General features: G+C 41.7%; 1 protein-coding gene across 2 annotated transcripts in view; it reads left to right on the top strand.

Moving 5' to 3' along the window:
- The first annotated feature begins 8075 nt into the window (after positions 1-8075).
- Positions 8076-27116, top strand: part of LOC137333066 (long-chain-fatty-acid--CoA ligase 4-like) — a 72768-nt gene continuing 53727 nt past the window's right edge. For both annotated transcript variants that reach the window (XM_067997169.1, XM_067997170.1), the window contains exon 1: positions 8076-8144. The gene's annotated coding sequence lies outside the window, so the exon portion shown is untranslated. The remainder of the gene's footprint in view (positions 8145-27116) is intronic.

The following is a 27116-nucleotide window of genomic DNA, read 5'->3' on the forward strand; positions in this document are numbered from 1 at the left end:
ATCATGGCTGATCTGTGACCTAACTCCATATACCCACCTTAGCCCCATAACCCTTAATACCTTTGGTTAACAAAAATCTATCAATCTCAGATTTAAAATTAACAATTGAGCTCGCATCAACTGCCGTTTGCGGAAGAGAGTTCCAAATTTCTACCATCCTCTGCGTGTAGAAGCCTTTCCTAACTTCACTCCTGAAAGTCCTGGCTCTAATTTTTAGGCTATGTCCTCTAGTCCTAAACTTCCCAATCAGCAGAATTTTTTTTTCTCCATCTACCTTATCAGTTCCCCTTAATATCTTGAAAACTTCGACCAAATCACCCTTTAATCTTCTAAATTCCAGGGAATACAACCCTAGTTTGTGTAATCTCTCTTTGTAATTTAACCCTTGGAGTCCTAACAAAGGATATACTTGCCATAGAGGGAGTGCAACGAAGGTTCACCAGACTAATTCCTGGGTTGGCGGGATTGTCATATGAGGAGAGATTGAGTAGACTAGGCCTGAATTCTCTAGAGTTTAGAAGATTGAGAAGTGATCTCATTGAAACATATAAAATTCTTACAGGGCTCAACAGGGTGGATGCAAGGAGGATGTTTCCCTGGCTGGGGAGTCTACAACCAGGGATCACAGTCTCAGATCACCTGACGAAGGGGGAAGCCTCCGAAAGCTTGTGAATTTAAAATAAAATTGCTGGACTATAACTTGGTGTTGTAAAATTGTTTACAATTTGTGTCATCGGCAAACTTGGATATGTGGCTCTCTATCCCATCATCAAAATCGTTAATAAATACAGTGAATAGTTGAGGCCCCATCAGAGATCACTGTCGGACACCACTAGTCACATCCTGCCAAGTTGAGTACCTGTCCATTATCCCTACACCTTGTCTCCTGCCGCTCAGCCAATTTCCTAACCAGGTCCATAATTTGCCCTCAATTCCATGAGCTTCAACTTTAGCTAACTGTCTCTTATGAGGGACTTTATCGAATGCCTTCTGGAAGTCCATATAAATAACATACACTGACATTCCCCTGTCCACTACTTTAGTCACTTCTTCAAAAAATTCAATCAGGTTTGTCAGCCATGACCTACCCTTTACAAATCCATGCTGGCTCTCTCTAACCAGCTAAAAATTTTCAAGGTGTTCAGTCAATCTATCCTTAATTATAGACTCTAGTAATTTCCCAACATCAGATGTTAGGCTAACTGGTCTGTAATTCCCTCTCTCACCTTTCTTAAATAGCGGAGTGACATGTGCAATTTTCCAATCTAAAGGAACGGTTCCTGAATCAAGACAACTTTGGAAGTTTATAGTTAGTGCATCTGCAATGTTCTCACCTACTTCCTTTAAAACCCTGGATTTTTATTTAATCTTAACAGATCAGGAAACCTAGAAATAATATATTATGCAAATAACCAGGTGGAAACCATCTTCGAGCAAAAAACGAATGCAAAGTAAGTTGGCAATGCAAGTATCTGAGTTAGGCAAACTGAGTTTAGAAGTAATGAAATGCAGCTTTTGTGGTGGCAATGCATGTTGAGCCTTGGATATGCAATATCAGCGTCACAGAGTAATGAGGCGAAAATTCAATCGCTTGCTCCAATTTACTGATCTCAGCTGTGTTGATAATGGGAGGTTCTGAACAGAGATCTACACTCATGCAAATATGGTTGGAGAATCAATCGGCAGGAATGTCATCCATTGGCTATACTGGCACATCTCCCAGTAGCTGGTTCAGAGCAACATTTGACTGCAGGTATTGTAAGGATTTTGGACATAGGGTCAAACCCCATTTTACTCTTTTGAACTACTGGATGATTCAACATAAAGAGTTAACCAGTCCCTTTAAGGATTTGGACATTCACTTGGATAGTACATTTACAGTACATTTGAAAGCAAGGGTTACCTTGCCCTGGATATTACAGTATAAATGCACAATTGTAAAACAGTAAAGTGCAGACCGTTTAAACTGGACAGTTGGACATCAGTTTAACACTGCAGGAGCAATACAGTACAGAAACTGTAGACAGGCTGCGACTTTCTATAACAAATGATAAGGAGAAGCTTCCAGAAGGTTTTCGATGTCAACAACAATTGCGAAGAACAAAGAACTGATAGAACACCTGGCTTCACGTAGAGGGGAGGATATAAGGGGTTCATACAGTCCATGAGAGGTCCAACCAGCCATCCATATTAATGCTATGGACAAATTGAGCCTTCTCGTAACTTGGTTCACACCTATTTGCAAAAGCATATAAAGATAAGACATCATAGCAGTCAAGTCAACAGTCAACAGTCAATATTGGAGAAGCTGGAAGAAGCTTCAAGAGTTAACGTCTGCAGCATGAACTCCTCCAGCGAGACTTTGTTTCTGAACTTTGACAAAAAGGCCTTGATTCTGAGCTTTGATGAGAAGAACCTTGACACATTACTCAACACATCTCTCAACGACGAACCTGTTACTGCAGCAATTGACACCCTACTTCTAGACCTAGACGATTGCTTTGATGCATAGGGTTGTATGTATTACTTGCTTGCCTTGCTTTATGCCTGCTTATGTGCTCTTTTAAATCATTAAATAAAGAATGTTGCGAACCCTCACTTGTATTATCGGGTAGAGTAATCCACGTATTCATTGAGTTGCTTCATGCTATGTGCTCTTTTTAAAATCACTAAATAAATAATCACTTTGATTAAGGCAATACTGTGTCAGGGTGGCTTTCTTTTCTGAACTATCGTCCAGGTCCATGAACCTCTGGGAAAGACCCTAAATTCCCTACACTATCTGCCCTGTTAATCTCAAATAGTGTGTGGCTAGAGAGGAAGATCTAAGAGAACAAAAATGGTGACAAAATTAGAGTTTTAAGTCACCTAAAGAAGAAAAATAAATAAGAAAAGGAAGACTTGCATTTATATAGTGCCTTTCACAACCTCAAAGTACTTTACAGCCAATGAAGTACTTTTGTGCACTCACTGTTGTAATGTAGGAAATGCATCAGCCAATTTGCACACAGAAAAGTCCCTCAAACAGCAATGTGACAATAACCAGATAATCTGTTTTTAGTGTTGTTAGTTGAGGGATAAATATTGGCCAGGACACCAGGGAGAGCTCCCCTGCTCTTCTTCGAAATAGTGGCATGGGATCTTTTACATCCACTGGAGAGGGCAGACGGAGCCTCAAGATAAATAAGTGCTTGTGGAACTAAGTAGGTTACATCAATGCAATTGGCAATATATAATTAATCTATATATAATTAAGTGGATTATCCAATAATGTGTTGTGCAGTTAAGCAATATACAAACTGGGCATTTTTCATTATACAGAGAAGGTTAAGAGATGATCTGATGGAGGTGTTCAAAATTATGAGAGGTTTTGATAAACCACTGGTCAGTGAATTGGTAACAAAAGAGGGCTAAGTTTAAAATCATTACCAACAGGAGAGAGAGATTAGGAGAATTTGCTTCACACAGAGCATTGTTAGGACATGGAATTCCTTACCAGAAACAGTGGTGGAAGCAGAATCCATAATAGCATTTTAAAGGGAATTTGATCAGTGTTTAAAAAAGGAACATTTAAAAAGGGTCTGGCAAAAAGGCTAGGTAATCTGACTAAGTAGATAGCTCAGGCACAGTGAGCTGAGTGGCCTCCTTCTGCGCTGTACAATTCTATGGGCCCGAAATTCCGAGTCCCTACTCTGCCAGCAGGAGTACAGCAGAATAGGATTCCTGGCTTCCTGGTAAGGAAGACAAGACCTTGTTCTAAAGCATAGGGACAAGATCATTTCCATAAACGGGATTGAAATGTTGCCTGACCTGCTGAGTGTTTCCAGCAATTCTGTTTTTGTTTCATATTCCTAGCATTTGATATATTTTGCTTTTTGTCCCAATGTTTTTTTTACAATTTTTCCCAAAGACAAACTTGGCCATGAATCTTAAGGTAATAGACCTCCTCTGGGATTGATTTTCTATGCCAACAAATGTTTTGGGCCCTTTGAAAGGCTGATTACAGAACACACATCTTCTCTCAGCAGGCATGGCTTCCACCGGGATTACAGATGGCTTAATAGGGGGAATTCTCAAGGTAGCCCAGAACGCTCCAGGCATATCTTCTGACGTAGGGCAGATGCAGATAACTCACCTACTAACCTCTCCTCTCCCATCCCTCACGCCTGAATTTCCCAGTTGTTAAATGGGGCAGAAACCCTAGTGCGGTTCCATGCCCCTGTCCCACAGGTGATGGGCCCGCTTTGATCCCACTGGAATTTTGGGCCCTATTATTCTAAGTGTTCCATACATAGAAGCAACCATGGCAGGAAGGGGGAGTGGAGGGAATAAGATCAATTTATCATAGTGGCTTTAACATAACAAAAGACGCCCCACGATAATAATGTGTTACTACCTCTAGAATGTATTTGGAATGGTTTATGTCCCATGCTCCCTCTTTTCCAAATCCCAGAATCCACATGAAATCTCATGACATCAGGTCAAACATGAGCAAGGAAGCCTCCTGCTGATTACCACCCTCCCTCAGCTGATGAATCAGTCCTCCTCCATGTTGAACACCACTTGGAGGAGGCACTGAGGGTAGCAAGGGCACAGAATGTACTCTGGGTGGCTCGGTAGCACCACTACTGACCGAGCTGGCCGAGTCCTGAAGGACATCGTTGCCAGACTGGGCCTGCGGCAGGTGGTGAGCGAACCAACATGAGGGAAAAACTTACTTGACCTTGTCCTCACCAATCTACCTGTCGCAAATGCATTTGTCCATGACAGTATTGGTAGGAGTGACCACCGCACAGTCCTCGTGGAGACGAAGTCCCGTCTTCACAATGAGGACACCATCCAAAGTGTTGTGTGGCATTACCAGCGTGCTAAATGGGATAGATTCAGAACAGATCTAGCAGATCAAAACTGGGCATCCATGAGGCGCTGTGGGCCATCGGCAGCCGCAGAACTGTATTCCAGCACAACCTGTAACCTCATGGCCCGGCATATTCCTCACTCTACCACCAAGAACAAGCCAGGGGGTCAACCCTGGTTCAATGAGGCGTGTAGAAGAGCATGCCAGGAGCAGCACCAGGCATAACTAAAAATGAGGTGCCAACCTGGTGAAGCTACAACTCAGGACTACATGCATGCTAAACAGCAGAAGCAACATGCTATAGACAGAGCTAAGTGATTCCACTCTGCAGTCCTGCCACATCCAGTCGTGAATGGTGGTGGTCAATTAAACAACTAACGGGAGGAGGAGGCTCTGCAAACATCCCCATCCTCAATGATGGGGGAGTCCAGCACGTGAGTGCAAAAGACATCTTCAGCCATCTTCAGCCAGAAGTGTCGAGTGGATGATCCATTTCGGCTTCCTCCCGATATCCCCACCATCACAGAAGCCAGTCTTCAGCCAATTCAATTCACTCCACGCGACATCAAGAAACGGCTGAGTGCACTGGATACAGCAAAGGCTATGGGCCCCGACAACATCCCGGCTGTAGTGCTGAAGACTTATGCTCCAAAACTAGCTGCGCCTCCAGCCAAGCTGTTCCAGTACAGCTACAACACTGGCATTTACCCGACAATGTGGAAAATTGTTCAGGTATTTGTCCACAAAAAGCAGGACAAATCCAATCCGGCCAATTACCGCCCCATCAGTCTACTCTCAATCATCAGCAAAGTGACGGAAGGTGTCGTCGACAGTGCTATCAAGCGGAACTTACTTACCAATAACCTGCTCACCGGCTCCATACCTCATTACAGCCTTGGTCCAAACATGGCACAAAAGAGCTGAATTCCAGAGGTGAGGTGAGAGTGACTGCCCTTGACATCAAGGCAGCATTTGACTGAGTGTGGCACCAAGGAGCCCTAGTAAAATTGAAGTCAATGGGAATCAGGGGGAAAACTCTCCAGTGGCTGGAGTCATACCTAGCACAAAGGAAGATGGTAGTGGTTGTTGGAGGCCAATCATCTCAGCCCCAGGGCTTTGCTGCAGGAGTTCCTCAGGTCAGTGTCCTAGGCCCAACCATCTTCAGCTGCTTCATCAATGACCTTCCCTCCATCATAAGGTCAGAAATGGGGATGTTCACTGATAATTGCACAGTGTTCAGTTCCATTCGTAACCCCTCAAATAATGAAGCAGTCTGAGCCCGCATGCAGCAAGACCTGGACCACGTCCAGGCTTGGGCTCATAAGTGGCAAGTAACATTCGCGCCAGACAAGTGCCAGGTAATGACCATCTCCAACAAGAGAGAGTCTAACCACCTCCCCTTGACATTCAACGGCATTACCATCGCCAAATCCCCCACCATCAACATCCTAGGGGTTACCATTGACCAGAAACTTAACTGGACCAGCCACATAAATACTGTGGCTACAAGAGCAGGTCAGAGGCTGGGTATTCTGTGGCGAGTGACTCACCTCCTGACTCCCCAAAGCCTTTCCATCATCTACAAGGCACAAGTCAGGAGTGTGATGGAATACTCTCCACTTGCCTGGATGAGTGCAGCTCCAACAATATTCATGCAGCTCCAACAATATTCAAGAAGCTCAACAACATCCAGGACAAAGCAGCCCGCTTGATTGTTACCCCATCCACCACCCTAAGCATTCACTCCCTTCACCACCGCCGCACTGTGTACCATCCTCAGGATGCACTGCAGCAACTCGCCAAGGCTTCTTCGACAGCACCTCCCAAACCCGCAACCTCTACCACCTAGAAGGACAAGAGTAGCAGGTACATGGGAACAACACCACCTGCACGTTCCCCTCCAAGTCACACACCATCCCGACTTGGAAATATATCGCCGTTCCTTCATTGTCGCTGGGTCAAAATCCTGGAACTCCCTTCCTAACAGCACTGTGTGAGAACCTTCACCACACGGACTGCAGCAGTTCAAGAAGGCGGCTCACCACCACCTTCTCAAAGGCAACTAGGGATGGGCAATAAATGCCGGCCTCGCCAGCGACGCCCACATCCAATGAACGAATATTAAAAAAATTTGCCCATGACGTCCTATAAGAGATTCAGAAGGAGACCGAACCAATACGGTGTATAGCGAGTATTTTTTATTAAGAGCCGATTTAAAAGTCAAAGAGTTAACAAGCTGACTCACGAGCAAAGCACAGTGTTTACGCTCAAGAACGGCCTCGTACTTCAACAAGTTACAGCAATTAAGACAACAGACACGATATTAACCGGTTTTGCTGGGAGCAGCATTGACATCAGGAGTCTTCCTTCTCTGCCTCAGCATTTGGAACTTCTTGTACTGTTTTATACTTGACCTTATCTTGTTGTTTGTATTCTTTTCAGTCTAACTATTGTGGGAGATTGATAGCTTGCTAGATCTAACCAAGGGCTTCTATAACTGCCAGGTCTAACCAAGGACTCCACCCTTGTCTTGTTATTCGCAGCAGTCAGTCTGTCTATTGTGGGACCTTGATAGCTGTTAAATCTAATTAAGAACTTCTTGGCCTGTTGGAAAAGCATGCTGGGATATGTAGCCTTTCCAGTAGTAAAATATCTAAATAAACATGTATAGGCATTCTAGACTATATCTTACAGTTCCTCCACCCCCCCAACTCTATACAAAGGGTTGTGCCTCTGATTACAGTACACAATAATTTATATGCAGTTAAATGACAGCTGCTATGAGTTATGAGATACGTTGACAGAACCAAAGCTCTATACAAATAAATGGCTCCTATAATGTAAGTGAGGAAAATATTTATTTAGCTGTAGATTAGAAGCAACCAATAAAAATAACAAAGTGTTTGAAATGAAGATTGCACATTGGGGAATTGATAGCATTGACAATATTACAAACCGCAACGCCCATTTAAATACAGGGGGCTATGCTTATTTTTAAACAGTAAGCTTCATCAAAATAACTTGCGTTTGGAAATCTATGAGTGTAACTTAGCGGATCTGCATTACTCACTTGAGTCAAGACTGCGGTGCAACGTTACCTTTCCCAGCATGGAAAGGAGCAGGAGGTGCTAACATGAGATGGTCCATCATTGGCTGCTGAGAATCGAATCAGATGACGTGTGCACCGTGTTTCCGGGGTTTCCCCCACTGCAGGTCAGAGGTTATTAGCGGTCATTGACATTCAGTTGCTGGTGGTTCAACAGTGTGCGGATCGGAGAAACTCGAGGTAAGGCGGTCATCAGTATTTTACATCTTAGACAGCGAAGTTTATAAGCTCTTCCTGTATTTTATCTTTTTTCAATGGTGTAAGTGTTGATCGGAATTTGTTTCTTTAAAAAAAAACCTTACTAACGTAGTACAGGTTGTGAGGAGATATCTGGGGCAACGAGTGTCTCATAAGGTTATCTCTTTTTAGAGCTAAAAATAAGCATCTAGTCGCCTGTTTTATAGTTTTTAAAAAACATAAATAAAAACTATATTAAAAAAAATAAAGCCGGTCAAGTTAAAAAGAAATATGATGGGAATCATTTGCGCATAAGTGCACGTCATCTCTTGCCAGATCTGCATTAGCTGAGCTTGATCCTGCATGACTTGTTCCCTGTGCTTCTGCAGAAAGCCGGTTATTACAACTCAATAATCTCTGGTTAAATGGTTCCGGGCGCGAAACAAACATCCGAATGCGGATGGAATGCCGCTGAAGTAGGAAATCAGCGCCACGTTCTAAAGTGGAACACTAATACATTCCGTCCATATTGTGCCCGAGCTGGATATGAGCAATCAGTACAGTTATAAACTATACATGTTACTGGAAGAAGCTAGTTAAGGCTCGTTTTACGATGACGAGCCTTGGCCATATTCTGTTCCCGTTAACGATTTCAACCTTGCATCGGCTGATTATTTGACATTTCTGAGAAATGTTCATTCCCCCCCCCCCCCCCCTGTAGTTTTCCTAGTTGGTTTTAAAAAACCTTCTTAAATTGCAAGGGTTAAATTACACTTCTTTCCCTTTTCCGCCTCTTGCTTTCGCCCCCCCCCCAAAAAAAAACCCCTCCACTTTAAGTTTACACGTTATTTCGGCCTATTCGTGTACTGTATTTTCTTCTATCTAGGATGGTTATTCAGAGCAGCAATGGGAATATTGGAGCTGTGTATGATTGTTGCTTCTAATCGGGTTTATAAGGCTGTAAAAAAGACCTGATAAACTCTAGAATTCATTGTGATCTAAAAGGCAGGAGGTAGTGATGAGTCTATACAAAATTTTAATAAGACTGATATTTGGCCTTTTAGAAAGGGTACAATGCAAATTCGCTACAATAACAAATTGCATTTATAGTGCCTTTAACATAGTAAAACGCCCCAAGGTGCTTCACAGGATGTAATCAGACACAAATTGACACTGAGCCAAAGAAGGTGACATTAGCACAGGTGAGCGTCTTACAGGAGTAGAGAGGGAGATGGATTGGTTTAGGGAGTGAATTCCAGAGTTTAGGATGTTGCCTGGTATGAAGAAACACTTGGAAAAACTGGGTCTCTTTCATCAGAAGAATGCAGATTATGGGGTGATATGATAGAAGTGTTTAAAATTATGAAAGGTTGGGACAGAGTAGATAGAAGATGACTGCTTCCAGTAGTTGAAGGGGAAAGAACAAGGGGCCAATGATACAAGAATAAATATGATATTTAGAACAGAAGGCAGGAGAATCTTCTTTGCATTGAGTTGTGAGGCTCTGGAATTCACTTCCAGGGTTAGTGGTTGAGGCAGAAACTGTCAACATTCAAGGTTAGATTGGATAGGTGGATGAAGGAAAATGGATTGAAAGGATGTGGGAATAGGTTGGGCCATTGTTAGAATTATAGAAATTTACGGCACAGAAGGAGGCCATTCGGCCCATCGTGTCTTTTGGCTAAAAAAGAGCTATCCAGCCTAATCCCAGCTCTTAGTCCGTAGCCTTGTAGGTTACGGCACTTCAAGTGCACATCAAAGTACTTTTTAAATGTGATGAGGGTTTCTGCCTCTACCACCCTTTCAGGCAGTGAGTTCCCAGATGCCCACCACCCTCTGGGTGAAAAAAATTCTCCTCAACTCTCCTCTAATCCTTCTACCAATTACTTTACTTCTATGGCCCCTGATTATTGACCTCTGCTAAGGGAAATAGGTCCTTCCTGTCCACTCTATCTAGGCTCCTCATAATTTTATACACCTCAGTTAAATCTCCCCTCAGCCTCCTTTGTTCCAAAGAAAACAACCCCAGCCTATCCAATCTTTTGTCATAGCTAAAATTCTCCAGCCCTGGCAACATCCTCGTAAATCTCCTCTGTACCCTCTAGTGCATTCACATCTTTCCTGTAATGTGATGACCAGAACTGTACGCAGTACTCTAGCTGTGGCCTAACTAGTGTTATACAGTTCTAGCATAACCTCCCTGCTCTTGTGTTCTATGCCTCGGCTAATAAAGGAAAGTATCCTGTATGACTTCTTAACCACCTTATCTACCTGTCCTGCTACCTTCAGGGATCTGTGGTTATGCACTTCAAGGTCCCTCTGTTCCTCTACACGTCTCAGTATCCTACCATTTATTGTGTATTCCCTTGCCTTGTTTGCCCTCCCCAAATGCATTACCTTACACTTCTCTGGATTGAATTCCAACTTTTCTGCCCACCTGACCAGTCCATTGATATCTTCCTGCAGCCTACAGCTTTCTTCCTCGTTATCAACCACATGGCTAATTTTTGTATCATCTTCAAACTTCTTAATCATGCCTCCTACATTTGAGTCTAAATCATTGATATATACCACAAACAGCAAGGAACCTACTACTGAGCCCTGCAGAACCCCACAGGAAACAGCCTTCCAGTCCACAAACACCCGTCGACCATTACCCTTTGCTTTCTGCTGCTGATCCAATTTTGGATTCAACTTGCCACTTTCCTTTAGATTCCTTGGGCTTTTACTTTTCTGACCAGTCTGCCAGTCTATGGGACCTTGTCAAAGAACTATTTGCTCATGTGGAGGGTTAATACTAATGTGGACCAGTTGGGCTGAATGGCCTGTTTCCATGTAGTAATTTCTGTATATTGTTTCTGTATTATGTGCCTCCAATGATGATGACAAACTGAGAAAGAAAGTTGAACGGCTGAGACGATGGCCTTAAAATCAACCTATAGAGTTGGTAGTTGATTTTTTTGGTATGGGTTTATTTTTTTATTGGACATCAATGGCCAAGATACTGAGTGCTGTCGATGCATTCTCCCTGAAAATTAAGTTGTAATCTGAACAATGAGGCAATTTAACAAAGGTTAAAGCTTGAGTTTGTGAGGCTTCATCTGGGCTTCAAGATTCAACTGCAAATTTCTACTCTCTGCAATTTTACTGATGGTGCTGCTTCAGTCTTGGGTCCTGGTTCTACAGAAGCTGGCCATTCTCTGCTACTTCATCCAAATCCTATTTTTGGGTTTAAGCCAACACTGCGGATTGCCAGGCAATTGAAGTCTGAGGAATATCGCAGCTGAGTGCAATGCTGTCCTCGCCCAACCCTCAGACGTATACTTTCCAACATGTATTAGAAGCGTTTTCCAAGTCCCAATGGTCTAGCATTTGGCTACAATACTTATGCAGCTGCCAATCTCCACAAACACTTCCCCACCTCCTCCTTTGACGTCGTGGTCCTCAGTAAAACCTGTACTCTTTCCTGCCTTCATCTTTCCTTCTAGTATGGCTGCCATCTTTGCTTCCTCAAGTCCCAAGAAGCACAAACTTGAGGATATCTAGTGCACAACTGGTTTAGCCATCCATCGCCAGGTCTGACTGAACCACATCCAGCACAATTGGGTCTCGTTGTTCCCTGCTAAAGCCACCCACTACTCCAGGGATCATCCTGGAGAGCAAAGAAAACCTCCAGCTTCTGTTCCCCATTACCAACCATCTGCTTAAAATGCTCTCTCCTGCCTCCCCCAACCTGTGTGAGGAGCTCATGGATTTCTTGTTGAGACCATCTGTTTTGCTGTCTCTGCTGCTTCTGCCCACCAAGTCAAATCTACTTGCCGCTCCAACCCCCACCCTGCCCCTGCTCTGGGCTTCTTCCTGCCCTAGCCCTGAACCCGTGTCTTTCTCTAGTTTTCTCTTCTCTCTCCCGTGATGCCCTCTCTGAGCTTATCTTGTCCACAAAATCTGCTTCCTAGACCTCATTCCCAGTAAAGTGCTGATCACCCAACTTCTGTTCCTGGCCTCCGTGCTCGCTGACATTGTAAATGGTCACGTCTCCTTGCAAATCCGCTGTTGTCCCCTGTCTTTCTCTCTTCTCCTCTCTTTCCTCCCCCTCCACCCCCCCCCCAAAAAAAAACATCCTTGACACCTGTCCTTACAGGTGATCCGTATGGCTAAGGTCAGGTGGTGTGTCTCCCTACTGAGCAGTCGGGAGGATTATGACGAGCACCTCTACCCTCAAATCACAAGATCCTTTTATCACAGAAATCATAATCTTGATATTGTCATATTCATCTTGCTTCCACACAGCACTGCTTCGAGTTGCCACTCATGGTTTCTCGTGCCATTTTGGTTTTCTGCAGTGCAGCTCTTGCTGCTCGAGTTTTTCGCCTCCAAAAAAAATGAAGTAATGTTCGCTGTGGGAAAGTTAAGGTTGTAATTAGTTTGTAATCTATTGGCACCTTATGATTGGTTTTCTACAGTTAGTGTTCATTATTTGTACATTACCACAAATTCAGTAGCTGCATAAACAGAACGAACAACTATTTCCTATTTCAGGACCAACTCCAACCTGATGTGCGGACTGTTTGGAATGTTGCATTTATGAGTGTTGTCTTATTAACACTTGGACTTGTTTCCTCTATTTTGTGATAATGGTTCTGTGGAAAACTCAATAATCATTTTACGGTATCTTTGTTCGTTTGCTGTTTGATCAGTCGTTTACTTCACGTAAATGGTCTTTTTGACCCTTGGTTAGCGTTCTGACTATCAGGCACCAGTTTAATGCTAGCGTGATGACAAGTAATTGCAGTTCTTGCAACTTATTTTCTAACCAGCACTCATAAATGCAACATTCCAACCTGATTTGTTAAAACCATCTAACATTACCAGAGAATAGCAATGGTTGAGTAAACCTGCTGAGCAACATGACTTGAGGTGACTCACTCACCATTACTAATAATTGTGGTGTGTTGGGCAAATGTATTAAAGATTAATGCCTCTTAAGTAAATGAGGCTCCCATATTGTGAGTATACAAATGACTCACAAATATTGGTATTTTGATACTTTGACATTACATGATACAGCATGAGTTTGTTTATAAATGATCAATATATTTAAGGCCCACATGTGGTTCTATGTAAGTGGGAGTGTTTATTCTTTCAGATTCTCTTCCCATGCATATTGTGCACCATTTTGGGCATTTTTATACTGGTACAAAATTGACTAGTTCTGTTACTATTAACGTTGTTCTTGAGGCAGTCCGTAGGAGATTTTCAAAGGCATTTTATCTTTTATTGCCCCAGCCCCCATCCTCCTCCATCTGACCTGGGACTCCTCCCCTAGCAGACCACAGACAATCTAATCTGAAGGGCAGGGGTTGTGAAACTACCACTTCCTAATGATGATGCAGCAGACTTCTCGTGAACCTGCCATGCTGCCTTTTAATAGAGCATTTTTTTTAATGTAACATTTACATTGTGGTCTGTGCAAATTCTTGGGAACCAAGCAGAAATCTAGGCTCACCAAATTAGCATTATCTGCTTTTAAAGCTTTATACATATCCTGCAAAGCTTTGATACACTGATGCATAGCCGGAGAGAGCAGGAGTTGGGTCTGTGGTACCTCAATGAACAGCTGAACCCTTACAGTAAATCTAAATGTTAATGTGAATCACAAAATTCAGTGAAATATAATATAGACCAATGCAAACCAATAAATTTAGGATGGTAAAATGATTCAGTCATTGTTGGTGCTTTCTAAATTTTTGACACATACTACAGCATCAAGGACACTGATACTGAAACTTAAGTCCGGCTGTTCAAGGCTAGTTGAAACTCTAATCTGCCGGTCCATCACCATGAAGATTAGAGTTAGCATTCAAGGCAAAATCTATTTTGTAAATTTTTTCTTCAGTGCTGCAGAATGCAAGACACATTCATTGGAGTGTGTGTGTGTGTGTGTGTTCAGAAGAAATGTAATCAATTTGTACCTAGTGACTACTTTGAGAATTTACATGCAGTAATCATTTACATATTAAACAAACTTGTTGAATGGATGATAACTCCATGCTTTGAACTGCAATGTTAATGACTTATTGAATGAGCCCAAGTTTGTCTGGGTTTAGTTTGTAAGCCAGCAATTTAATTTGAATGCAAAAATGAGAAAACAGTATTTAGTCTACTTCAGCTTTTATTTGGGTAACTGTTTATTTTAGGTCTTCAAGCAATGAGTTCAGCCTTTTTTTTTAGTTCTTTGGCAAAGCAAGATCTTGGATCAAATTGCTTCCAACATTTTGCTGGATATTGCTTTGTTGGTTGTAGGCAAAAGTTAATGCTGAAGATTCTGCATTGGCTGCAGTGCAAGCTATTTTATGAGATTTTTAAAAACTAGCACAGGTCATAATTGGTACTATGATTACATATTACATTACTGATCATGTCATTGAATCTTCTTTTGAATGTTAACTTGATGAAGTGTCTCCCAAGTCACTTTACTGTTACAATTCCCCTTTTTTAATATTTGCTATTTGAAAATCCACCCCTCCCTAAAACCACAATCTCTAAGAAAGCTGCAAAAGATTGTGTCCAGTTCGAGCACCACACTTAGTTGTGGAAATGCAGAAACAACAATTTCTGCAGGCAGACAGTCTCTTCTGAACTGAAACCTGCAACTTTATTCTCTGGCACATGTGAGTTAATGTACCCAGGTCTATCTATTAACCCTGAACATGGTAAATTGTTTACTGGAAAATGTTGGCTGTCCACCATATCTGTTGTCTTGTGGATGAAGAAAAACAGTTGGGCCACTTTAACAAACTAGTCAGTAAAATATATCATAGAAGCAAAAGACAGACAAAATACTTGTGTGCAAGAACTGGATTCAGCCCACGAGGGGTTCGATATTCCTTTTCCCAGAAAGCTATGTGTTTACACTTCCTTGGAACATATAGTTCCTTTTGGAAGAATTAACTTTCTCTTTGGTATGCAGGTAAGCAGTCTGCAACCTTTTGGGATGTGGTGTTACAAGTGCAATATATTCCTGTAGTCTGGTGTATTTCTACCAGAACTAAAGACTAGTGGCCGGTACAGAGATAGTTATCCCATGGAGCTACTTTGAGTGGTCAAACAAAATGTCAAAGGATCACACTTTGATTAACAATGGGATAATAACTCCTGACTGCCAGTTTCTTCATGTTTGTTTTGACTCTTGGAAATTACAATTTGTCAGATGAAAATATATCAGTCAGCATTTTAAGTATGTTCGCCCTGCCTTCAAAGGGAATTTCTATCACGTTTATGGGCAGCAGTTCTGCTTGGTTCCCATAGATGTAGTTTCCCATAGTCTGCCCCCACTATTTTGTACTTGGTGAGAAGAGCAGCCTCTACTTCTTCAGATCGTAGCTACTTGAAAATCCTGGTTTTTTTTTTCTCTCCATGGTAAATTATTGCAAAATACTTTCACCAGTTCTGAGCTAAACAGTTCTCTGTATCCTTATGTGACGATCTGTTATAGCATGGTAAAGTGAAAACTACATTGATGGCTAGTATGGGCATGCTGGGATGTTGGCTTATCTCCTACTTGCCACCTATCTGCATTTTTGGGAGCCGGGCTGTCTTGGATCAAACAGTTACATTTGATTTTTTTTCTCTCTGGTTAATAATGAAAACAACACAACATTTAGAGAAGGTATTGAGATAATTATCTAGGACTCAGTTAAGACCATATTTTTGAACTGTGAGCAACTGACAATGGGATAAATTGATTTGGTGGAACAGTGAAGACGTTCTGGTTGCTCGTGTACTCCCTGCATGATACTTCTAATTTGTTTTGCTTTTGAGTGTTTTCTGCTCTGTTCGGTGACTCGCTTTATTAATTAGCTGAGGTTGCTAGTGTATTTAAATGAATGCTCCCACGAAAAATGTGACGCTGGAACTTCAAAGTACTGTGCCAAGGAGTGGTAGTACGTGGATTTGTGACATTACGATTGTGTGCTGTCATGGACTGAATGCTCCCCCTCCTACCTAGTGAGGGGAAATTTCAGTGAGGTTGCTAGTGTGGGCTGTTCCTCTACATCTTGGACATTCCAGTTTCCGAGCAGCATTGGTAAATCCACTGCCCCCATGCTTAGGGGTGGAGATCCATGGACATGAAGGCAAGAGTGAAAAAAGAATGGTAAGAGTGGGGGGCAGAATTTGCTTCTTTTCCTTCCCAAAAAAAACCCTTCAGGGTGAGTCTGTCTAATGGGTTCATGCAGCAGTTATTGCTCTCAAAAAAAAAAAAAAATTTAAACAATCCTTCTTGTTTAAAACTTGGCTGCTGGATGTTTAGAGCTGACGTTCTGTCTAGACATGCTCCATACTACCCAGGCAACTAATCTGGAGTTCCAAGAATTGTACCTATTGTGGAAGCCTTTCCCAAAAAGAGATAGTGATCATGCTCATTTAATACAGTTCGGTTAACCAACAATTAAGCAAATAAAGAATTAGTTCCCCAGTTGCCTAATGGGTAGTGGCACTACCTGGTATACTACTAAGCCAGAAGGTCCCAGATTCCATTCCCAGTCTGTGCTGAAGTAGTTGATCTCACTTGGAGCAGGAGTTTGGCTGGGGGGAGCTACAATTGATCCTTCCTCCCTTGGGTAAGGGAGAGGAAGAAAAAAATAATCAGAGTTCCCCCACTCCTGATGGGTATCCAGTGACCTTACCCCACCCCACCTTGCTGTGTCATTGGACTCACCTTTCCAGCCCTCCATAGTAAATATCCTGCTAAAACTTGCCTTCTAGGCTCACACATGAAGGCAAGTTACCAATGAGCTGCTAACTCCTTTGGAATCATACCCAGCATGAGTTGGCATTGTTGAGTGAAGAAAGTTAAGGAGGAAAAAAAACTTGAGCAAATGGGAATTCCTTTTGATAAAATGGATGCATATTACTTAGAATTGCAGAAGTTCAAGGAAGGCCCACAATAACTGTTTCCTTGAAATCTGCTCTCCATTGGCCACATCCTCCATCTTGCATGAGGAGTTGTTATGAAGCAGACTTCTTAGAAATCTCTTGTGTGGAAAAGTTACTGTTTGTAATAATTAGTAAGTGGTTTTAAGCCGCTTGATCTAGTTAGAAAAGTGTCTCTGGGGCAGGACTGACCCAATTAATTCCTGAAAAATGTCTGCTTTTCAGTAACCTTTGACTTTTATAATGGAAGGAAGGTTTAGTGAAAGGGTGTCCCCAGCGGGATTTGAATGCAATGAGTGCTTTACATGATGCAGTTACTGTGACAACAGGTCCGTCCAAGCTGACCATACATAGCATTCGATTTAGAACAGATGTCCTTTACTGGTTTTTGCACTGCCTCATGCGTTTCTCTAGGTTGTAGACTCCACCATTGTCTTTGACTAATCCCTTCATTTTCAGCTGGTCTTGTGCGTTCTTTTTTTAATGTCCTTTTCACCAGGTAGCAGTGAAGGTGCTATATAAATGTAAGTTGTTAACCTGCTGAATAGACCAAAACCCTATAGGATTAGCATCACTCAATGCTTCGAAATCATGATCCTTGGTGCTTTTTCATTTGTGGCCCAAGATAAGTGTGAAAACAATATTTGCTTTATTGTGCTAAATTTGTGGATATCAAGTGTCCAATTATTTGATTAGCCTGTGATGTAATTTGACACATATAACTTGCAGGCCATTTTAGACTTTGGAATTTGGAAGAAAAAAAATCCTTGTTTTTTGTGGAGTGAAGAAGGAAGAACTACAATTTTCATTTCTGTTTTGAACTTTTTTCTTCCCCTACGTGGAACATTTTAAAACATGGAAACCCATACAGATGTGAAGATGAATCCCCTTAATTTGAACATTTTTTTAAATATAAAAACTGATACATTGCACTTGTTTTACAGACTTAATTTTCCTCCTGATAAAGGTCTAAGTCTGCTTTTAAAAAAAAAGTTATTGCTTTAATCATATTAACTGCTGTCAAATGAAAATAGTTGGCTAAACTATCAATCTACTGTGTTGTACTAGGAGCCAGGCATTTATCATTCACCTCAACAGTAGGTTATGTAACATTTTGAAATTCATTATTGCCGGTTGATGAAGCTGTGGAAGTTATGGAGTTAAAACTTAACAAAATTTTAGTAGTCTTTCTAATTTAACAGATTAACAGAATATCAAGTCTTGATCAGTGTTCCTGTTCAGCCTTGCAACTTAATAAATAGCAAAAAAAAAACACATCCCATGCTAACTTCAGTTCAGTATTTTATCTCCTTCACCTCCCCCATCAGTGCCATTTTCTTATCGTACTTTTGGCAGCGGCTTCAGCTGATTTGAATTGATAGGTTTCTGTGCCAGCATTATATTTTCAACTCCTTCAGCTCACTTTCAGGTGAAGTAACTGGCTGCTGTTTATCAAAACTACAATTAGTTAAAATTAATGTATAGGCATTGAATACTCTTCACTGAACCTGGTACATTATTACGTGTTGTGCTGCTTAATCTAGTAACCTTGTTTACTTGCAGTTATCAAATGATGTTACCTTTTGTGTAACTATTGTATGTAAAATGAGCACTTAGTTGTTGGGCAAATGTACTACTGTAGGGCGTGATGCAATTCTTATCAATGGTCTGTGCTGACTTAGCCAGGTAGGTAGTGGAGGTGTAACAGTTGGATTCATTGAACCGAGACTAGAGGAGGAAGTAAGAAATTGTGATTTCAACAACTTGTATTTATATAGCACCTTTAACATAGTAAAATGTCCTAAGGCACTTCACAGGGTGTTATCAAACAAAATTTGACACCAAGCCACATAAGGTGATACGATGACACGTGACCAAAAACTTGATCAAAGGATTGTCGTGAAGGGTAGAGAGGCGGAGGGGTTTAGAGAGGGAATTCCAAGAGCTTAGAGCCTATTCCACTGAAGGCATGGCTGCCAATGATCGAGCGATGAAAATCAGGGGTTCGCAAGAGGCCAGAATTGGATGCAGGTGAGGACAGGATCGCAATTGGCTGTGATGATTTCCACAATCAAATAGCCTGATGGTATTCAGCATTCAGGCTTTCACCTGAAGCATGGTCACTTGTATGACATATGACATAAAGGAGGATTACTGCCTTCTCTGCAACGGTACCTGAGTTGCTACCCACAGCAGAGGAGAGGGGTAAAGGAAGAATATTGAGGGGCAATGGGAAGAACTGACTTTTTTAAATCATTCATGGGATGTGGGCATCACTGGCAAGGCCTGCATTTATTATGCATCCCTAATTGTCCTTGAGAAGGTGGTGGTGAGCCTCCTTCTTCAACCGCTGCAGTCCATGCGGTGAAGGTTCTGCCGCAGTGTTACGAAGGGAGTTCCAGGATTTTGACCCAGCAACGATGAAGGAACGGCGATATATTTCCAAGTCAGGGTGGTGTGTGACTTGGGGGGGAACGTGCAGGTGGTGGTGTTCCCGTGCATCTGCTGCCCTTGTCCTTCTAGGTGGTAGAGGTCGCGGGTTTGGGAGGTGCTCTTGAAGTCTTGGCGAGTTGCTGCAGTGCATCCTGTAGATGATATGTACTGCAGCCACTGTGTGCTGGTGGTAGTGGGAGTGAATGTTTAAGGTGGTGCATGAGGTGCCAATTAAGTGGGCTGCTTTGTCCTGGATGGTGTGAGTTTCTTGAGTGTTGTTGGAGCTGCACTCATCCAGGCAAGTGGAGAGTATTCCATCACACTCCTGACTTGTGCCTTGTAGATGGTGGAAAGGCTTTGGGGAGTCAGGAGGTGAGTCACTCGCCACAGAATACCCAGCCTCTGACCTGCTCTTGTAGCCACAGTATTTATATGGCTGGTCCAGTTAAGTTTCTGGTCAATGGTGACCTCCAGGATGTTGATGGTGGGGGATTCGGCAATAGTAATGCCGTTGAATGTCAAGGGGAGGTGGTTAGGCTCTTTCTTGTTGGAGATGGTCATTGTCTGGCGCGAATGTTACTTGCCGTTTATGAGCCCAAGCCTGGATGTTGTCCAGGTCTTGCTGCATGCGAGCACGGACTGCTTCATTATCTGAAGGATATTTTATGATGTGAAGTATTTCTAGTATGGTAGTTGGATATTCATGTTGCTAAAGTTAATTACTAAATGGTATGTACCAGTTGAACTGCACATCACAATCAGAAATTTCAGTATAGGAGGTAGCCATTTGGCCCATTGTTCCAATATGGAGCATGCACTGGAACAGGAAGCCCCTTCAATTACATTTCTTTGCTCTTTCCCTCTACCCTTGAGTTTTTTTTGAAGTGTTTAATGTGAAGCTTAAAATAGATTTAGACTAAGAGTTAATTATTTTTTGTCAATACATATAATGAATAACTTACTTCCTATTAATGTTGCAATATAACCAATTGTTCCTACATCCCTATATACTTTTCACATACATTACACTCTGCTAAAAGTGGAACCAAAAACTTCCTTAAAAATTTTAATGTCTGAAACATTAAGTGGCTAACATTGATGTTGCTTAGGGAAAGAAGTGAATGCTGATATTTCTGCAGTTGACTTGGGGTTTGCTGTCTTCGTAATTAAGCTGTCGAACCAGCCGATAGAATTGCTACCTTGTAGCTCACTGTCTGACTTCTTGTCACACGTATAATAACATTAATTAAGTCAATTGTTGGATTTTTAAAATGTCAAATATGATTCCCATGTATTGCAGATCAGTAATATAAAGAATGATGCCCAAGTGTGTGTGCTGCTTTCTTAATCCTTGCCTATCAGTTTGTTGCCTGAAGGAGGCATCTGCCTGACATTTTTAAATGTAAGGAATCTTGCAACACCAGGTTATAGTCCAACAGTTTTATTTGAAAATCACAATTTTCAAATAAAACTGTTGGACTATAACCTGGTGGTGTAAGATTCCTCACATTTGTCCACCCCAGTCCATCACCGGCATCTCCACATCATGACATTTTTAAGGCCAACCCCCCCTCGAAGTAGCAGGGGGTTACCATCGGTCATTGACTATGCTGGTGATTTGTACCGGGAGAACTGCCAGTTTTTGTCTCGTGTCTGCGATGAGACACATGTCGCAAAGTAAGTAACTGGTGCACAGTATTTCTGAAACAAAATATTGAGCCATTTATACAGTATTTCCCTGAGATTGAGTGGCGTGTACTGAATCCGAGTGGAATTTGAGGTGGTTGAATGATTTAAGTATTCCTTTTTAAATTCTGATGCTATTGTTGTAATCAGAATTGAAGTGGGAGAGCTTCTGACAGGTGTGTGACTAATGTTGTGATGAGGCTGCATTTCTAATTTTAATTACTGTAAAATATGCTACTTTGATCATACCATTGTAAGTGATATAAAGGCTGCATCTATAAGCTAGTGAAACTATGCCATAATTCATACCTTCAGGTTTCCAGATCATAAAAGGTGTGACACAGGATTTTTGCAGTTGGTATATTTAGAAGAGGAGTTGGCAACTAAAGTTTTTTTAAAAAAAATTAAGATGTCTCTTTGCCTGGTTACTTTATCCCCTCTCCCTTTTTGAAAAATGATGCAAATAGTATAGGATAATGGCTTTGTACAGTTATCATTTGTGTTTTGTAGACTTTTTGACAAACTCAAAGTACTGTATTGAGGTGATAATGCAATAAAAACATTAAGTTAGATGGGAGTGTGTGTTAATGAAGATGGGGAGAAGTCCTGAGGTAGTTTGCAAATGTCATTTTTACCCTGAAAAGAAATATTGTTCTCAACACTTAGTAGTTTTAATGTGTATATAGAATATTGGCATAGGTTGAGAGTGTGACAGTGATCAGAGAAGAGCCGCCTCTCAAAACTGAGATTGATAGATTTTTGTTAGGCTTAGGTATTGGGGGTTATGGAACCAAGGCGGGTAGATGGAGTTAAGGTACAGATCAGTCATGATCTAATTGAATGGCGGAACAGGCTCGAGGGGCTGAATGTCCAACTCCTGTTCCAATGTTCTTAGCACAGACTGTATGTTGATAAAGCAGATTTTGTTAAACAGTCAACCCCTACAGGCGAATACTGCTGCAACATTGTAATTCCCCTAGTACAGTTTGAGAGCAAACTTGTAGGAATATTGTGAGCTATCTGTATTTGAGCTATCTGGTTGTATACATTTTTAATTTTCCTCAATAGATTTTTGCATGTCTGCTTTTTAACTTGGGTTTTCTATCTAACACATGCAATTTCAAGGCTGAAAAAGCCTGTCTGCTTTCAAAAAGGGTTATCTGAAGTCAGCTACTCCTTGGAATAGAACTTGCGTGTTGCAAAACCCTGAACTTTTTTTTAAAAAAGAGACTTTCAAAGGAAGTAAATCACCATCAGCCACCGTTCCAAGCCATACATTTCTTGAACCATGTTCAGCCACAGGGAGAGTTTGAAAATAAAACTTAAAACAGAGCTTCATATTTCATACACGCTGGGAGTTTTGAATATTTTTCTAAATAAATCTAGTGACTTTGTTAGATTTGTAGCACGAGAATTATTTTTGGAGAAGAGGACACGAGGTTTGGTTGGAGGGGGGGGTGGGTGTAGAGAGAGCAGGGTTTAAATGTACTACATTGGGGATCTCTTTCAACAGCATATTTGATTACTTCTTAAAATATTCAAGGATAATTGAGTTGCTTGTTGCTACTGTAGTGAATTGAATTCTATTTGTTTGTTCATTGACTGCTTGATACTGTTAGCAAGTAGGAAGAGTGGCGTTCGCAATCAGCACCTGCTGCAGGCATTGGGTAGGATGATGTGTGTCGTGTAGAGTGGGGTGAGTGGTAACCTGCATCCCGATTGGCTGGGCAGGCAGAACTCGGTTGCTGGAGGAAGGAGCAGTCTTAACTCCAAGGGAAATAAAATATTGAGCAGGAGCACTGAAACCAGGAACCGTCTGTCGACCAGCATTAAGTAGTTAACAAAAAAAAACTCAATTCACCACCGTTAGCTGAGCAATGAACAACTCCATTTTAGCCCCAATATTTTATTAGTGATCAAAGATGTTCTTCGGAGAATCTAGCCCAAGATAATTACAGATGAGGAAAACCATTCAGCTTATCTTAATTGTTTCTGGATGAACAAATGTAATATATTTAAATCTTCTCTTTTCCCTCTCCCCAAAATTCCTTGCCAGAATATTGTGCTGCATGCCATTCATATCTAACAGTGACACTGCGTGTAATGTAAATGCAAATATTCAAAAAAGCTGTAAAATCTTTGCTTGTAAAGTATTACTGTAACAGCAGAACTGTCACCCCAATTATCTTGAATTATAACGGGAAGGGTGATTCACCAGGGCTGTAGCATAGCATTTGTTAATTGTTGAAGCATATTTAAAGACCTAGAATGAAATAACTAATCCCCTTGAGCAAAAACACTGATCACAATTTAGCTGTGTAAGCTCTAGTACCTGGAATATTAGAGTGCCTGTATAGTGCTTTCATTCTTAACTTGAGCCTTAGAAACATCATTTTCTTGGAAGCTTTTCTGAATCATCTTCATGACTGCTACAAGATTTAATTTTTGTCCCTGCTTTATTAGTTTCCTCTTCCCTTCCACATCTTGCCCCCCAAAAGAAACTTACTGCCACGTATCCTTCAATTGGATGCTGTGACTGCTACAGGCAGCTGTCTGACTGCTAGCAATGTGTTTTTGCTCAGTCTTGCAACTTAGTTAATAGCAAAAAAAATCCCATGTTAACATCAGTTTAGTATTTGCATCACTGATTCTGTCTCTTTCACCTCCCCATCAGCGCCATCTTCTTATACTTTTCACAGCTGCTTCAGCTGATTGAATTGACAGAGGTTTCTCTGCCAGCATTATATTTTCAACTCCTTCAGCTCACTTTCAGGTGAAGTAACTTTGGCTGCTGTTTAATTTTAATTAATTGTGGTTTTTAAAATGAATAGGCATTGAATACTGTTCACTGCATGCATCCTCATTATGAACCTGGTACTTTATTACATGTTGTGCTGCTTAATCTGGTAACCTTGTTTACTTGCTGTTATCAAATTACATTACCTTTTGTATAACTCTTCTATGTAAAATGAGCACTAGGTTGTTAGGAAAATGTTCTACTGTAGGGTGTGATGCAATTCTTACCATTGGTCTGTGCTGACTTGGCCAGGTAGGTAGTGGAGGTGTAACAGTTGGATTCAATGAACCGAGACTAGAGGAGGAAGGAAGAAATTGTGGGCTCAACAACAACTTGTATTTATATTGCGCCTTTAACATAGTAAAACGTCCCAAGGTGTTTCACAGGGTGTTATGACACCGAGCCACATGAGATATTACAACAAGCAAGGAGGTATGTTTTGAGGAGCGTCGTGAAGGGTATAGAGAGGCGGAAAGGTTTAGGGAGGGAATTCCAAGAGCTTAGGTGCTAGGCAGCTGAAGACACAGTTGCTAGTTGTGGAACGATTTAAAATCGGGGATGCGCAAGAGGCTAGAATTGGAGGAGGGTTGTAGGGTCGGAGGAGGTTACAGAGATGGGGAGGAACGAGGCCATGAAGGGATATGAAAACAAGGATGAGCATTTTAAAATTGAGTGTTGCCAGACTGGGAGCCAACGTAGGTTAGCGAGCACGGGTGATGGGTGAACGGGATTTGGTGCGAGTTAGGATATGGGTAACAGCGTTTTGGATAAGCTCAAGTTTATGGAGGGTGGAAGATGGGTGGCTGGCCAGGAGAGCATTGGAATAGTCAAGCCTCGAGGTAACAAAGGCATGGATGAGGGTTTCAACTGTAGATGAGCTGAGACACATGCAGAAATGGGTGATATTATGGGGGTGTAAGTAGGCGGTCTTAGTGATGGAGCAGATATTTGGTCGAAAACTCATGTCAGTGTCATATAGGATGCTAAGGTTGCGAATGGTCTGGTTCAGCCTCACAGTGGCCAGGGAGAAGGATGGAATGGGTGGCTAGGAAACGGAGTTTGTTGCGGGGACCGAAGACGATGGCTTAGTTCTTCCCAATATTTAGATGGAGGAAATTTCTGCTCATCCAGTAGTGGATGTTGGACAAGTAGCGTGACAAATCAGAGGAGGAGGTGGTGGTGGTGGTGGTGAGGTAGAACTGAGTGTTGTCAGCTTACATGTGGAACCTGACGTTGTGTTTTCGGATGATGTCACTGAGGGGCAGCCTGTCCCCTCGAGATTGAATTGAAGGTTTTTTTTTGTGTACATTGACTACCAAAGCAAGAAGCCTGCTAATGATGTTAAAAAGCTGCTGATGTGACTTTGCTTGAAGTGTGTGAAATTTTAAATGTCATTATTGCAGGATAATTAACCCAATTCATAAGCAGATTTTAGGAAGGTTTTCAGTTCAAAAGCAGAATAATAGGAGTCTACTACTCTTCTGTTGGACTGCACTGTAATTATCTCTTCAGTATATACCGTTCAAAATGATCACAATTGAGGAAAGAAAAATAATCAAAGTTACCCATAGAATTGTTCATTTACCATCACAAAATGTCACCTTTGCATTGGGTGCTGGTGATTTCTTGCCTGCCATGGATTAAACCTCCCTGCCTGTGAGGTGCATTGAGAGTTTGTTTTTCACTCTGCTCCTGTTGAACTACAATGCCCAGAGTGCACCATAGCCACGTCAGACAACAACCTGCTAGAGAAGGACCAGGGCGTTCTGGCAAAGTCTGAGAGATGTACGATGATAGTTGTAGTTTTCGTCTTGCTTCTGTGAAGCAACAATGCTGTGTACTGTGATTGCCAGGAAGAAAATTTACAGTGAGTACCTGGGGGAAGAGAGTTGGAGTGAAGTTTAAGTTTATATAAGTATTCAGAGCTACTGGTGTTTGGGATGATGTTTTTTGTTGTCGAGGACTGATGTATGTGCTGGGGCCAGAAGGGGATGCTAACGAGACTGTTCTGTGTTGACCATTGACATTGTAGCCTTGGTTGGCCGGCCAGCCAGGAATGGCTGGACCTTGGAAAATAATCACCAGTTCCAATGCGGGTTATAGGAGTCTCAATGATGAGGGAGGAGGAGGAGGAGGAGAGAGGTGTTTTGAGGATAAAAGGGGGAAGAATAAAGAACAAATACTGCAAATGCACTGAGGTAGAGTTTAAAAAATAATAAATGGGGGAAAGAACAAACTTGTATCTAAGTTTTGCAAAGCAGGAAATAATGCAAATATATCTTTCAGTATCAATAATCTGTATTATTTTTACTGAGTCATGTGATGCTTTGCTTCAGTACATTTGCTATACTTGTGTAATGATGTGTTCAGGCTGCAGTCAACAGCAAGCTGCGTTTCATGCCCTGGACTATCTGGGCAGTGTCCTGGAAGATTTGCTAGTAATTTACAAAGCTTGGAAATATTCAGGATATACTAGAAAAGCTTCGAACATGAGTCTACGAGATCAACACCTTAACCATCCTCCAGATGTACGCTGTGTTAAGCAGCATTGATCTGGAGCTTAGTGAAGCCTTGGCAAGCCAGAATTCAACATCCTTTAATTCCTAGTGATTACCAGCAGAGTGGTACAGTGTAAGTTAATAAAATGGAGCAAGCACGTTAAACAAAAAAAAATTTGGATCCCTGGACAATTAATGTAATGTAACGATTCTAGGGAGTTTTAGCCTGTTCTCTACTGGAGTTGTCATAAACTAATATAACATACTTTGTCTAAACTGCTGTCTGATCTGATTTAGGGACAAGATTGTATTTTTGCCAATTAAAGCCTGATTTACCAATTACACAAACTTTTCATCTTCTGTCCTGTGGTTTGTGCTTTCTTCTAGAGGCTGTACTAGTATACCAAGGAGCTGTATTTTCCTTTATTCTCTAATTTTAGTGAAAAAATAGACTGTGTAAATCAGGGGTGCATAACTCCATGATTAAGTCTATCATTTTGCTAAAATTGAGGACACTATACTCTCAACGAGCAACTACACTGCTGGTCTGAGGCACCGGAGGCAAAAATGTTGGAATTGTCACTGTGAACAATTGGAATTTATGATGTCCAGGAAGTGCAGTGGTTG

Source organism: Heptranchias perlo, chromosome 15 (genome assembly GCF_035084215.1).
Source record: "Heptranchias perlo isolate sHepPer1 chromosome 15, sHepPer1.hap1, whole genome shotgun sequence".
Classification (NCBI taxonomy): Eukaryota; Metazoa; Chordata; class Chondrichthyes; order Hexanchiformes; family Hexanchidae; genus Heptranchias; species Heptranchias perlo.